Consider the following 5,739-nt stretch of genomic DNA (forward strand, 5'->3'; position numbering starts at 1 on the left):
GAGGTTGCACAATCCAATCACTGAATTGAAGAAGGATAGAATGACGTCATTAACACACGCGTGTGCATGCAGGATAACAGTAAGAGTACCCTGCAGCAGACTCCATATCAGACCTTAAAAGACTCCAAATTAATCCCTATTAAAAATTCAAATTTCCCTCACAAACAAAACATGGTATTTTTTTGTGACAGAAACAGCTTTTGTTGCCAGTCCCATATTGTCTCCCATTGTGCCTTTAAGTCAGAAGGAGAAAGTTAGCCCTGTTAGTCTCACTATAGAAGGTGAATGGAAAGGACCGCTGTGCCTTTCCCTTTTAAGACAGAGGGCATCTGGGTCCATGGAGGGTCGTCTGTTGAGGAAAGCAATTGTGTTTTTCCTCAGCTGGGGGGCAGCTTGCTGTGTGTGACTGTATGTCCCCTGTGTCTCCGGAATTGTGCTGGAGTGAGGAGGGTGAGGAGAAGAGAGGGGGGGGGGGGAGAGGGGTGAGGAGGGGAGGAGAGGGTGAGGGGAAGTGAGGAGGAGTGAGGGGGAGAGAGGCTAGGAGAGGGTGAGGGGAGGTGAGGAGGAGTGAGGGGGAGAGGCTAGGAGAGGGTGAAGGGGGGGTGAGGAGGAGAGAGGGAGGAGAGAGGCTGAGGAGAGGGTGAGGGGAGGTGAGGAGGAGAGAGGGAGGAGAGAGGCTGAGGATAGGGTGAGGGGAGGTGAGGAGGAGAGAGGGGAGAGAGAGGCTGAGGAGAGGGTGAGGGGAAGTGAGAAGGAGAGAGGGGGGAGCTAGGCTGAGGGGACGTGAGGAATCCAAGGACCAAGTAACTGGCTGACATTTGTATTTGTATTTGTATTTATTATGGATCCCCATTAGTTCCTGCCAAGGCAGCAGCTACTCTTCCTGAGGTCCAGCAAAATCAAGGCAGCTATACATTTTAAAAACATTACAATACATTCATGACAGATTTCACAACATATTAATTGTGTGCCCTCAGGCCTCTACTCTACGACCACATATCTACAACACAAAATCCATGTGTACGTGTGTATAGTGCGTATGTTATCGTGTGTTTTTATGCATGTGTCTATGTTTGTGTTGCTTCACAGTCCGCTGTTCCATAAGATGCATTTTTATCTGTTTTTTAAATCAAATTTTACTGCTGGCATGAGTTACTTGATGTGGAATAGAGTTCCATGTAGTCATGGCTCTATGTAGTACTGTGCACCTCCCATAGTCTGTTCTGGACTTGGGGACTGTGAAGAGACCTCTGGTGGCATGTCTTTTGGGGTATGCATGGGTGTCCAAACAGACAGCTCGGTTCATTCAACATGTCAATACCTCTCACAAATACAAGTGGTGATGAAGTCAATCTCTCCTCCACTTTGAGCCAGGAGAGATTGACATGCATATTATTCATGTTAGCTCTCTGTGTACATCCAAGGGCCAGCTGTGCTGCCCTGTTCTGAGCCAATTGCAATTTTCCAAGTCCCTCTTTGTGGCACCTAACCACACGACTGAACAGTAGTCCAGGTGCGACAAAACTAGGGCGTGTAGGACCTGCCTTGTTGATAGTGCTGTTAAGAATGCAGAGCAGCGCTTTATTATAGACAGACTTCTCCCCATCCTAGCTACTGTTGTATCAATATGTTTTGACCATGACAGTTTACAATTCAGGGTTACTCCAAGCAATTTAGTCTCCTCAACTTGCTAAATTTCCACATTATTCATTACAAGATTTAGTTGAGGTTTAGGGTTTAGTAAATTATTTGTCCCAAATACAATGCTTTTAGTTTTTGAAATATTTAGGACTAACTTATTCCTTGCCACCCATTCTGAAACTAACTGCAGCTCTTTGTTAAGTGTTGCAGTTATTTCAGTTGCTGTAGTAGCTGATGTGTATAGTGTTGAGTCATCCGCACACATAGATTAACTGGCTTTACTCAAAGCCAGTGGCATGTCGTTAATAAAGATTGAAAAAAGTCAGGGGCCTAGACAGCTGCCCTGGGGAATTCCTGATTCTACCTGGATTTTGTTGGAGAGGCTTCCATTAAAAAACACCCTCTGTGTTCTGTTAGACAGGTAACTCTTTATCCACATTATAGCAGGGGGTGTAAAGCCATAACACATATGTTTTTCCAGCAACAGACTATGATCAATTATGTCAAAAGCCACACTGAAGTCTAACAAAACAGCCCTCACAATCTTTTTATCATTCATTTCTCTCAGCCAATCATCAGTCATTTGTGTAAGTGCTGTGCTTGTTGAATGTCCTTCCCTATAAGTGTGCTGAAAGTCTGTTGTCAGTTTGTTTACTGTGAAATAGCACAGACAGAATTTTTTCCAAAGATTTACTAAGGGTTTGTAACAGGCTGATTGGTCGGCAATTTGTGCCAGTTAAGGGGGCTTTACTATTCTTAGCTAGGGTAATAACTTTTGCTTCCCTCCAGGCCTGAGGGCACACACTTTCTAGTAGGCTTAAATTGAAGATATGGCAAATAGGAGTGGCAATATTGTCCGCTTTTATCCTCAGTAATTTTCCATCCAAATTGTCAGACCCCAATGGCTTGTCATTGTTGATTGACAATAACCATTTTTTCACCTCTTCCAGACTTAATTTATGGAACTCAAAATTACATTGCTTGTCTCTCATAATTTGGTCAGATATACTTGGATGTGTAGTGTCAGTGTTTGTCTAATCTTGCCAGTGAGAAAATAATTAATATTAGTTGGCAATATCACTGGGTTTTGTGATGAATGAGCCATCTGATTCAATGAATGATGTAGTCCTGTGTAGCTCAGTTGGTAGAGCATGGCGTTTGCAACGTCAGGGTTGTGTGTTCGTTTCCCACGGGGGACCAGTATGAAAAAATTACTAAAATGTAATGATGGAGCGGAGTTTGCCTTTTTGCCCAAAATTTCATTTAAGGTGCTCCAAAGCTTTTTACTATCATTATTTATGTCATTTATCCTTGTTTCATAGTGTAGTTTCTTCTTCTTTTTATTCACTTTAGTCACATAATTTCTCAATTTGCCAATCGGTTGTACAGCCAGACCTATTTGCCATTTATTTTGCCTCATCCCTCTCAACCATAAAGCATTTCAATTCCTAATTTTCTTAATGGGTGCATGCTTATTAGTAACTAGGATAAGCAATTTCATAAATGTGTCAAGTGCAGCGTCTGGTTGCTCGTCATTACACAGACCAACAAATATTCTTCTTCACATCAACAACATAGGAATCACTACAAACAGAAAACGCTTTGAAATGTCAAACAGAAATTAGCCTTAACTGGTTCATTAACTACAGTACCAGTCAAAAGTTTTAGAACCCCTACTCATTCAAGTGTTTTTTACCAAGAGTGTGCAAAGCCGTCATCAAGGCAAAGGGTGGCTACTTTGAAGAATCTCAAATATAACATATAAGTTATCACTTTTTTGTTTACTACATGATTCCGTATGTGTTATTTCATAGTTTTGATGTCTTCACTATTATTCTACAATGTGGAAAATAGTAAAAAATAAAGAAAAACCCTGGAATGAGTAGGTGTGTCCAAACTTTGGACTGGTACTGTATCCACGTCTTCTTTACCTTATCCTTGACATCTGGTATAGTTCATATTATCTAGAAAAACTGAAATGGACAAACGTAAAGGACAGTTTATCATTGAACAAGTTCAGGGATGTATTCACAAGGAACCAAACGGAAGCAAATGTGCCGAATCGGAAAAGAACCTAGCTGAATTTGTCTTGTAGAAACTCTTGCGTAACGTTGTTTGACAGTTTGCTACAGTGTGCACTAATGAATACGCTCGTAACAGCTACTCATGAAGGCTGCTGTTTTTATCCAACACTACTGTGTGTGTGTCACAGTAAAATAACAAAGCACCTCAAACAACTATTCAACATTCAACAATCCAACATGACAATCCCAAATTACTTGACCATCCCACAATACTTGACAATTCAACACAAATGTTTCTGTGATGATAACCCCCATATGTACAGTGCATTCGGAAAGTATTGACCCCTTTTCCTTTTTCCACATTTTGTTATGTTACAGCCTTATTCTAAAATGGATTAAATTAAAAATAAATCCTCATGAATCTACGCACAATACCCCATAATGACAAAGCAAGAACATGTTTTTAGAAATGTTTGCAAATGTATTCAAACCCTTTGCTATGAGACTCACAATTGAGCTCAGGTGCATCCTGTTTCCACTGATCACCCTTAAGATATTTCTACAACTTGATTGGAGTCCACCTGTGGTAAATTCAATTGATTGGACATGATTTGGAAAAGCACACACCTGTCTATATAAGGTCCCACAATTGACATTGCATGTCAGAGCAAAAGAGTTCCTCTCTCATCAGACCAGAGATCCAGAGTTCCTCTGTGGAGATGGGAGAATCTCCCAGAAGGACAACCATCTCTGCAGCACTTCACCAATCAGGCCTTTATGGTAGAGTGGCCAGACGGAAGCCACTCCTCAGTAAAAGACACATGGACTCTCAGACCATGAGAAACAAGATTCTCTGGTCTGATGAAACCAAGATTGAACTCTTTGGCCTGAATGCCAAGCGTCATGTTTGGAGGAAACCTGGCACCATCCCTACAGTGAAGCATGGTGGTGGCAGCATCATGCTGTGGGGATGTTTTTCAGTGGCAGGGACTGGGAGACTAGTCAGGATCGAGGCAAAGATGAACGGCGCAAAGTACAGAGAGATCATTGATGAAAACCTGCTCCAGAGCGCTCAGGACCTCATACTGGGCAAAGGTTCACCTTTGGTTCAACGCAGGAGTGGCTTTGGGACAAGTCTCTGAATGTCCTTGAGTGGCCCAGCCAGAGCCTGGTCATGAACCCGATCTAACATCTCTGGAGAGACCTGAAAATAGCTGTGCAGCGACACTCTCCATTCAACCTGACAGAGCTTGTGAGGATCTGCAGAGCATCATACCCAAGAAGACTCAAGGCTGTAATCGCTGCCAAAGTACTGAGTAAAGGGTCTGAATACTTATGTAAATGTAATATTTCCGTTTTTTTTATTTCATACATTTGCAAAAATGACTAAAAACCTGTTTTTGCTTCGTCATTATGGGGTATTGTGTGTAGATTGATGAGGAAAAAACAACAACAATTTAATCAATTTTAGAATAAGGCTGTAACGTAACAAAATGTGGGAAAAGTCAAGAGGTCTGAATACTTTTAGAATGCACTGTATGTATAATATTCTTGAAACATACAGTAAGGCTGTATTGACAGCCTGGGGGGAGTGTACATGTTCTCTAGTGAAGCCATAATGCATTAATCAATGCACTTGAGTTTAAATTCTCCCTATGGGCCCTGGTCAAAAGTAGAGTACTATGTCAGGAATAGGGTGTCATTTGGGACACAGTCAATGTTTTGCCTCTTGCAGCTCCGTCCCTCTCTCGTTGAGAGACAATGAGACTTTTCTAAATGGGGATCAATATTGTCCTTGGCCTATCTCAGTAGGTGTGGTCGCAGCTATCCTTCCAGCAATGACCACATGGCTACTGGTTATTTACATTGTCTCCAATCAGAGCTGTTGAAAAAATATATACCTATAGTGGCTGTTTTTACCCCCTGCCTTGCTCTGAGCTGAAATAACAGGACAGGATGGAATGGTGGTTGGTGTAAATTTCATTTCAATTCCAGTCAATTCAGGAAGTACACTTAATGTTTAAAAAAAAGTGCTATCTAGAACCAAAAAGGGTTCTTCCCCATAGGATAACCC

This window comes from Coregonus lavaretus (assembly GCF_964263955.1).
Source record: "Coregonus lavaretus genome assembly, chromosome: 34".
Lineage (NCBI taxonomy): Eukaryota > Metazoa > Chordata > Actinopteri > Salmoniformes > Salmonidae > Coregonus > Coregonus lavaretus.